The sequence below is a fragment of the Aquarana catesbeiana genome, linkage group LG06 (genome assembly GCF_042186555.1).
Source record: "Aquarana catesbeiana isolate 2022-GZ linkage group LG06, ASM4218655v1, whole genome shotgun sequence".
NCBI lineage: Eukaryota > Metazoa > Chordata > Amphibia > Anura > Ranidae > Aquarana > Aquarana catesbeiana.
In genome coordinates, this window is record NC_133329.1 from 30,125,618 (window position 1) to 30,135,447 (window position 9,830).

Here is a 9,830-nt window from a genome sequence, read left to right on the forward strand (position 1 = left end):
GGAGATTCAGTGGTAGCAAATATGGAATAAGCTTGAGGGTCAGTTGGTAAATGAATACTATTGAGTTTTGATATGTATTTTTATACATGTCACCAGTAGAGATGGGCCAAACATCCCTCGGTTTGGTTTGGTTCATGCCCGAACTTTCGAACAGTGCAAAAGTTTGGAGCCGAACAATGAACCCCATTAAAGTCTATGGGACTGAAGCTTAAGAAATCAAAAGTGCCAAATTTAAAGGCGTATATAAAAGTAATTGGGCATACAAAGGGTATTGGGGTCTGGGTGCTGCCCTGGGGGACATGCATCAATGCTAAGAAAGTTTTTTTTTTTAAAAGATCGTTTTTAAATGAGCAGTGCATTAATGATGCCTAAAGTGCACCAATAAAAATGAAAAATTCCTTTAACCTGTCCACACTATTGCCAAATGAAGGTTACAGCGCAGACCTAGTTTTCCGATAGGCCGTCATATGACACCTGTGCTCTAGCGGCCTGAGCGCCCCCTGTAAGACGCAGCACGCTCTGTGATCAGCAAGTCAAGGAGACTCGGTTGATCACAGATCGGAGTAAGGGGTCGATCCCGACCCCTTACAATGTAATCACCTGTCAGCCAATGACAGCTAATCATGTGATGTAAACAGAGCTGGTAATTGGCTATTTTTTCTCCTCGCACTAATGCCCTGTACACACGATTGGACATTCCGACAACAAAATCAATGGATTTTTTTCCGATGGATGTTGGCTCAAACTTGTCTTGCATACACACGGTCACACAAATCTTATTGGAAATTCCAAACGTCAAGAACGCGATGACGTACAACACGTACGACGAGCCGAGAAAAATGAAGTTCAATAGCCAGTGCGGCTCTTCTGCTTGATTCCGAGCATGCGTGGAACTTTGTGCGTCGGAATTGTGTACACACGATCGGAATTTACGACAACGGATTTTGTTGTCGGAAAATTTGAGATCCAGATCTCAAATTTTGTGTGACGGAAATTCCGATAGAAAATGTCTGATAGAGCTAACACGGTCAGAATTTCCGACAACAAGCTCCCATCGAACATTCTCCGTTGGAAAATCCAACCGTGTGTACGGGGCATAATAGTGCGAGGAGAAAAACAAAAGCCGATTACCGGCGGCTGTAAGAGGGACAGCGTTCACGATCATGGAAAGCAGCTGCCGCCACAACTGTGCCCACTGGTGCCACCTGACAGTGCCACCTATCAGTGCACAACATGCTGCCTATCAGTGCCCACAGTGCCACTTATCAGTGCCCACAGTGCCACCTATTAATGCCTATCAGTGCCACCTATCAGTGCCTCATCCCCAGTGCTGCCCATCAGTGCCACCCATTAGTGCCACCCATCAATGCCACCTATCAGTGCCATCTCATCAGTGCCGCTCTGTGCAGCCCATCAGTACCTATCAGTGCAGCCCATCAGTGCCCATCAGTGCAGCCTCATCAGTGCATATCAATGAAGGCTCATTGTGAATCTGTTGGAACTCAGTCCAAGTGGAACTGGTCTAAGTGGTGAGTTAAAATCAGAGGGAGAGTGAACAAATCTTGCTTTTTGATTGCTGGGTTGCATTTTTGGGGCTTTTCCTTGTAGCTTTTCAATCACCTTTTTCTATCACTTTTTAAACAGCTCTTTTTTTTTTCTTTGCTTCCTTCAGACTATTAATTAAGGGGAGTGGTTAATTGCTCACAGGTGCTTGAGGCCTATATAACCTTGTGTAGAACTCATAGTGAGCCTGTTGGAACTCTGTCCAAGTGCAACTGTTCTAAGTGGTGAGTTAATACCAGAGTTTAAAACAGGAGGTTATAACAGGGGTCATAGTACCTGTGTAGTGTGAGTACCTGAGTGTTGTCTGAGTAGTGTGTGTGGATCGTTAGCACTTGTGTATTGCGAGTGCACGTAGTTCTGCGAGTGGCCTGCGGGTGCGCGTAGATCTGCAGGTGCACGTGTGTCTGCGAGTGCACGTGTGTCTGCGGGTGCACGTGTGTCTGCGAGTGCACGTGGGTCTGAGAGTGCACGTGAGTCTGCGAGTGCACGTAGGTCTGTGAGTGCACGTAGGTCTGCGAGTGTACGTAGGTCTACGAGTGTACTTAGGTCTGCGAGTGCATGTAGGTCTGCGAGTGGCCTGCGAGTGCACATAGGTCTGCGAGTGCACGTTGGTCTGCGAGTGCACGTTGGTCTGCGAGTGTACGTAGGTCTGCGAGTGGCCTGCGGGTGCACGTAGGTCTGCAGGTGCACGTAGGTCTGCGGGTGCATGTAGGTCTGTGAGTGGCCTGCGAGTGCACGTAGGTCTGCGAGTGGCCTGCAGGTGCACGTAGGTCTGCGGGTGCACATAGGTCTGCCAGTGCATGTAGGTCTGCGAGTGGCCTGCGAGTGCACGTAGGTCTGCGAGTGGTCTGCGAGTGCACGTGAGTCTGCGAGTGCACGTGGGTCTGCGAGTGCACGTAGTTCTGCGACTGTTCTGCAAGTGCACGTAGGTCTGTGAGTACTTGTGTATTGTCTTGTTGAGTACCTGTGTATTGTCTTGAGTTCCACAGGCAGTGGTGTCAGCGGGGAGCATCGATAGCTTCAAGAAACTATTAGATAAGCACCTGAATGACCGCAACATACAGGGATATACAATGTAACACTGACACATAATCACACATAGGTTGGACTTGATGGACTTGTGTCTTTTGTCAACCTCACCTACTATGTAACTATGTAACTATATGAGAAAAATTACCTGTTTGTAAAACTTTATAACAAACTATGAAAACTGTTTTTTTGTTTGTTTAGCGAAAAAAATAAAAAAAACCCAGCAGTGATTAAATACCAGCAAAAGAAATCTCTATTTGTGTGAAAAAATTATAAAAATTTTAATTGGGTACAGTGTTACATGACCGTGCAATTGTCATTCAAAGTGTAACAGCGATGAAAGCTGAAAATTGGTCTGGGCAGGAAGGGGGTTTAAGTGCCAAGTAAACAAGTGGTTAAATATAGTGCCTAGGGGGTCCCCTTAGTCTGCCTGTAAAGTGGCACATCTGTACTGTGTATAGACACTGCTACAGCAAGAAAAAAAAATTACATTTAAATAAATTTTCCCTGCAAGCTTTCTTTATTTTATAAACAACAGCTTGGAGGGCCAGCCTGTATGATGAGGCCACAAATTAGTGCACTCGGATCAAGATTAGATTTTGTGGATACAGGAAAAACTGGGCTTTGATATGGTGGTGCCTTCACAATGTAACCTTATAGAGGTACTCTTGATGAAAGCAGTTTTTACATACCTAGTCAAACAGTGGCGGAAAAATTGGGCTTTGGGTGTTGGTGGTGCCTTCACCCCGTAACCTTCTAGAGGTACTGTTGATGAAAGCAAGAATTTTGCCTTGCTAAAAAAAATTTAAATGATATGCACCTGTCAAACTGTTTTGGAAAAATTGGTCCGTGGGTGTTAATTGTGCCCATGAAACCTATACCAAAAATGTCTTCCCGATACATTCAAAACCCACAAAGCTAGGCAGCCTAAACAGTCTTACACATATTCCACATCCCAAAAACACTTAATTGGCGACATCGGCATCAGGGGCTTGATTGCTGCTGCTAATCCAGGAATTATTAATTTTGATAAAAGTCAGCCGGTCAATGGAGTCTGCGGATAGACGCGCTCTTTATCTGTCACAAAACCTCCGGCAGCACTAAATGTCCATTCAGAAAGCATGCTAAATGCAGCCCTGCAGCTCAATTGCATACTGGGCATTAGTCTACTGAAGAAGCCCATTCAGGGGGCAATATGCGTATATAGGGGAGGAGCCGAGCCCGTGACATTATGCAGCCACCACGAGAGCGTGTCAGTGGTGAGCAAGCAGATGTGAGAATTAATCCTGTGTATATGAAAATTTTTAAAGGATATCTTGTAAGTTTTCCTGTATTGGGGCTATTTTAATAAATATGCATACAAAGAGCACTACGTAGTCTTGTTTATGATTGCATATTACTACGGAGACCTGTATCAGATGAATAGCAGACCGAAGTCCCTGGAGTAAAGGAAGGAAAGTATAGAAGGAATCTTTACATGAGAAATCATTATCTGTATCCATCTGAAATCACCCGTGAGGTTGTTGAATCGAGAGAGCATTAGTTCTGGTGTGAAGGAAAGAAACCATGGCGGAGTGAAAGAAAGACCATTTCTGAGTTAATTTAACAAAATTTTGAGGTGAGCAGGCATTGCAGCTGGTGAAGGTGTGCACAATTACAGGTCTTCTGCTGGAGAGCAGAGGAGCACAGTGGTGTTTTTGTATATAAGGACTGAAGTTCACAACAATCAAGATTGAAATATACATATATGAACTATATACATTGGAAATTCGTTAGAGCACATATTTATTAGTTCACATAAGACTGGTTAATAATATAGGTAATTGCACAGGTGATATATGTTTTTTTCTGAGGCAGCGCCGCACTATTAGAATAATTGTTTACTGTTTGGTGTTGTGATTCACTGAGAGTGTTACAGCAGCTGTGGATAATTACCGGTAGTTAATCGTATACTGTAATTTTGCACTAGAATATTTATTTATTTATTAGCACTTAGCACTTTATTTATAGGAATTGGTGGCACTGATCGTTACACATATCTATCTTCATTGTATAAGTCAGCTGAGATGGACATTTTTCATTATATTAGTGTCAGCAGAAGAGTAGTTGGGACCAGTGTCATCCAGTAATGATAGGAAAGGCTGGGGGTCACTCCATTGTCTGGATCATTTATGATGATAGATGCATCTTCAGATGTCGTTGTTGGTAAATAAACATTGGTGTAAGGATAGTCAGTGCATCCTACAGAGCTGATGTTTCCTGTGTTGGATAGGTTTCCCCCACATGTCATCATTGGTGTAGGGACATGTGACATATAATTAAATATAACGTTTAGGTAGGTGCTGATCCAGGCTTGGTAGACAGTGACCTGTGAGTACACAGTAGGGAAGTTAGGTAATGCACAGACTTTTCCCCACCAACATTTCAAACCTGGTACCATACGCCCTGGACCTTACACACCAGAGGTCCTCCTGTAATGCCGTGTACACACGGGCGGACTTTTCGACTGCACTGGTCCGACTGGACGAATCCGTCGGACAATCCGACCGTGTGTGGGCTTCATCGGATCTGCAGCTGACTTTTTCGGTCGAAAATCAGACGAACTTTAGATTTGGAACATATTTCAAATCTTTCCGACGGACTCGAGTCCAGTCGAAAAATCCTCTTGTCTGTATGTTAGTTCGACGGATGAAAACCAACGCTAGGGCAGCTATTGGCTACTGGCTATCAACTTCCTTATTTTAGTCTGGTAGTACGTCATCACGTACAAATCCGGCGGACTTTGGTGTGATCGTGTGTAGGCAAGTCCGTTCGTTTGAAAGTCCGTCGGAAGTCCGTCAAGAGCACGTCGAAAGTCCGTCAGAAAGACCGTCAGACCTTTGATGCCGAAAAGTCTGCCCATGTGTACACGGCATAAGACATCGATATTCACCAGCTGTACCAATGGATATCTTTTCAGGAAAATTCAACAAAAAGTTTCAATCTTAGCTATTACACAAACTAGTTGAGCACTCAGTAAATGGGTATGGAATTAGCAACCAGGTCAATTTTAATTTTGTTTAAAGCAACTCTGCTGTCAAGTAAAAAAAATGTCAACAACCACCCTGCCGTCTATTCTTCTGATTGTGAGAAATGGCCTTTCCACATCCAACATACCTACTGGTGTGTTACATGATTGGTCCCCTGCCATGCCCTGTGGTTCCTCTAGCTGGCTTCTACAGTGATGGGTCAGCAAATGGAACCACGACACATGGCTGGGGACACAGGTGTTGAATGCAAAGATTATTCTGACAGATGTTGCTCCTGAGCAGAGCAAAGATCAGAAAAAAATTGGCGGTAAAGGTCTTACGTTTTGACATGTTTGTATTTAGTGATAATGTCAAAGGAAAGTGGTGTGAGATAGTGATATGTAATAGAGGAATGGCAAGCAGAGGGTTTTAACCCTTTTTATCCATACACATATATGTTAAAGCTGAACTCATTTTTCAAATTTCTTAACAAGCATAATGCATAATTGTCATAATGTTTGTAATATATGTTACAATATGTATACTAGTTTCCTTATTGCCCTTCGCAGGGTGAAAGTAACAATCCCTGACATTTGTCAAACAATGTGCATTTGACTGTAGGAACCTCCAGCTTCAGAGTGAAGCAAAATATCTAACAGGGGTATTATTACCACTGCTAAATGTGACAGCTTTCTCCTGGTTGTTAGGGAACCAGCACCCGCCGGTATCCTAACAACCAGTGATTCATCCCCACCTAACACATTCAGCTGTCAGCCAGGGATTCCCAACTGACAGCTGAATATAAAAAAAAACAGTAGGAATAGTGTAAAAAATAAAAACAGTGTAAGGTCTCCTAAAACTCATTCCATTGACCGGCTACCCCCATAAAAACATGTAGTGGGAACCCTTTAAAATCTTTATCAAACCAATACTTGAGCATGCAGCCTGAGTGGACAGGAAAGGGGGGGGAGCCTGCTGCCCCCCTTCCTGAATCATACCAGGCCACATGCCCTTAACATAGGGGGTATCTTGCCAGGGGGAAACCATGGCAAATAAATCTTGTCTCCATGTTGATGTAGACAGGGACCTCTTCCCCTCAACTCTGGCCTGGTGGTTGCAGGGGTCTGCTTGCGGAGGGCTTATCAGAATCTGACCACATATGGACATAATCGTACATTGTCAATGATGCTGGGGTAATCCCAGTAAGATCATTGATCATATATGGTCAATATCAGTGACATCATTGACACTATATAGTAATGTCTTGTTTTTTGCTTGAGGTTCACCTTTAAAATACATACTAGACTCTAGTAGTTAGTTTGGGGGTACGCCATTCCGTGTTTTTGTTTACATTTACTTGACAGCTGAATGTGCTGGACAGAGATGAGTCATTGGTTGTTAGGATGCTGGCAGATGCTGCTTCCCTAACAACAAGGAGTAAGTTGCCATATAATAGCCCCTTCTAGTCCTTGCTAGGTTACACTGACTTCAACACAGCTTAGAGTGGGCAGATCCAGTCTGTGGACAGACTCTGAATAAGAAATTACAGAGGTGGAAAGAAAGCCCCTGTCTCCCAGCTACCCTTCCACCTAAGTCCGAAGGAAGTGACATAGGGTGTGCTTAGATCCATGTCTAGGATTTTTGGAACACTGAGTGGCTACACCATGGATAGAAAGATGTTTTTGGGCTATGGAGAAAAGTAATACTGCCTATAAAAATCTGCCTCTGTGAGCACTGGATTGCTGGATTATCATCAGCTTCCCTGTGTTCCCTGTGCTTCTGTGTATCCTGATCTTGGACTTCCCTTTACTGACCCAGGTTGCCTTGACCTGCTTATCCTAATCTTCTGGTTTTGACCCTTGGCTTGTACTCTGACCTCACTCCCGCTTATTCTAATGTGTTTGACCCTGGCTTGGCTCTCTGACTCTACTACCTTCTGTCTTCCCTTATATGACCCCAGTTTGTTCCAGTTCTGCTACCTGAATCTGCTACTGACTGATCTCACAGTGTATGACCCCTAGCCTGGCTCCTGGTTTTGCTTCTGGTCTGCCCTGCTGCCAAGTACATCTGGAACTACACAAGCACGCCTGCCCTACAGTGTATCCCGCTTATTCCAGCCACCTCCCAGTGATCAGCTCTTCAGACTACAATACTAACAAACCATGCTTCTCTGGGCACTGCATTTCCTGTACCACCTTTAGGGGTGTGCTGCACTTAGCCACAAGGGGAGTCCTCTCAGCACCTTGGCCTCCAACCTGGTACGTGACAATATTCCTGTTTCTCTACACTGGGACTCTGAGGGTTTTCTACCGCAGCACCATGTTGTGCCCACTCACAGAGTAAAAAGGGTATTAATTGAGGATGGTTTACATAACTGGATGCTGTTAGAAAACCAAAGACAAAAATACTAGTTATGGACTCAACCAGATCAAAAATGGGTCCCTTAAATATATTATTAGATTTGTAGCCAAAGCATTAAACCAATCCACTTTATTGTATATCAAAAACAAACTTTTTAAAAGACAATTTTTAAAAACAACATCTCCATGTACTCTGACAGAACATCTGTAAATTCCCTAAAGGGAATTAATCATTTACTATCTAATACTGAATTGTGACTCCAGCCCCATGGGTATATATCAATACAGATTCTGAAGGTAAATTCTTCCCTAAAGGACTCATTGGTCAAATCAAAAATCAAAAACTGCTGTTATTGACAATGGATTTACATCTCTAAACAACATGATTGGCTTTGTGTTTACATCAAGGTATATGTGATTTATTTTATTTCTTTGTGTTTTTGTATTTTATACATTTTTGTATGGTTTTAAATTACCTTTTATTAGTTGTCTATATGTTCATTTACATTTTTGGGGGGGAATAAGTAATAAGCTGTTACCTCCTTGCATGAATACCCCGTCTCAATGTTGAAAGGCAAGTGGCCTAGTATGGTACAGAAAGTGGAGGTATACAATTCCTACTGGGGAGCTGTCACCTTCCTGGTTGTGGCCAAGCTGACAGGAGGGCTTTCCGTTACACCTCCTGTTGTGTTTCTCCTGAAGGTGGTAACAGGATATAACAGGGCACGGACTGGCACAGGTGCCTGGTTGGAGATTCTGGACAGAAGGCACTTGCAGCAGGTGCCAAGCAGTGGGCAGGCTCATGGACTGGCAGATGCAAGTACACTCCAACAGGTGCAGAACAACAAGTAGACTGGTGGACTGGCAGGTGCAGGTACACAGCAACAGGTGTAGGACAGTAGGCAGCAGCCAAGCTGGTGAGCAGGCGTATGCAGGTTCTCGGGTGGTCAGGCAGGCAGAAGTCGGTAACGGCAAAGCAGCAGAGGTAAAGAATTGGATCCAGAGAAGATTCAGGGCTAAGCCAGGGTTGGCATCAGGCGAGCAGAGAAGTCCTTGAAACGGTAGGCAAAAGGCAGAGTCAGGTCACAAGCCGGGGCAACAATAAGGTATCAAGAACGAGCAGAGTCAAACAGGCCGGGTATACACAAGAACAAGTACAGGATCAGATCACAGACGACCGCTCAGCAATCTTCTGGTCTATGCAGCCAGTTTAAATAGACAAGAGGGAGCCAAGTATTAACGCACATGAGCAGATACGTTAGCGAGTTAAGGAGTGTCTAGTTGTCACTCGAGAATTCTTATGCACATGTGCGCGAGTAAGCATGTCTTTGTGCATGACTGTGCATACAATTTCCCTGAGGAGCATAGAACAGGACACACTTCACTGCTATCTCATATCCACCTGGAAAAGGACTTCTTCCTGTCAGAAAACACACAAGGATGGCAGGGAGTTTGATGTGATGAAGTTACAGAAGAGGTGTGCAAAGGTTATGACAGTGAGCAGTATATACAGGAGAAAAGTGTATTAGATATGACAGTGAACGTGTAGGCAGGTGCAGTCTGCTGTCTCCAACTGCAGCGGCAATGCAGAGGAAGAGAAAGTCACGAGGAACATGGGTCCTCTATGGTTTTTCTGAGTCACTGGGACAGCAATACAATTGAATGCTGGTTGCCCATGCGACTCTGGAGGCCATCTTAGGTGTGGCAGAGTCTATTTAAGAGCCTGGCCCTTGGGTTTGGCACATATTTGCATGTGGGTAGTGTAGGGACAGGTCACCCATCTGTTAGGGTCAGTATTAGCTTCAGTTATTTTACCACACATGTGAGGGGTCATCACGAACATCAGAGCAAGAGCAATAATTCTAGGGCA